Source organism: Sinocyclocheilus anshuiensis, unplaced genomic scaffold, assembly GCF_001515605.1.
Source record: "Sinocyclocheilus anshuiensis isolate Anshui unplaced genomic scaffold, SAMN03320099.WGS_v1.1 scaffold1662, whole genome shotgun sequence".
Classification (NCBI taxonomy): Eukaryota; Metazoa; Chordata; class Actinopteri; order Cypriniformes; family Cyprinidae; genus Sinocyclocheilus; species Sinocyclocheilus anshuiensis.
In genome coordinates, this window is record NW_015545835.1 from 781,686 (window position 1) to 782,038 (window position 353).

Here is a 353-nt window from a genome sequence, read left to right on the forward strand (position 1 = left end):
GCGGCCATCCACCAGCTGGGTAAACTCTTCCGCGATGCCTGGCGGCGGCACTGGATAGCCCTCGGTGGACGGCCCGTCACTCCTCCGCCGCCTGGTGGACGTGATGGCTGCTCCGGGTTCGGGCAGCCGGCAGGAGTCCCCCGTTCCCTGCTCCTCCCCATCATGGCGGATGGCAGCAGGCTCCGGCCTATGAGGAGAGACAGAGACGAGAGAGGGGAGAGAGGAAAAAAAAAAATATATATATATACACATCATTCCGGTTCCCAGACACACTGCCGCTCGGCCATCCACCAGCTGGGTAAACTCTTCCGCGATGCCTGGCGGCGGCACTGGATAGCCCTCGGTGGACGGCC

At 62.9% G+C, this 353-nt stretch overlaps 1 protein-coding gene across 5 annotated transcripts in view; it reads left to right on the forward strand.

Moving 5' to 3' along the window:
* The window catches only part of bsna (bassoon presynaptic cytomatrix protein a), a 91,475-nt gene that overhangs the window by 62,447 nt on the left and 28,675 nt on the right, over positions 1 to 353 (forward strand). The gene's annotated exons all lie outside the window — the stretch shown is intronic.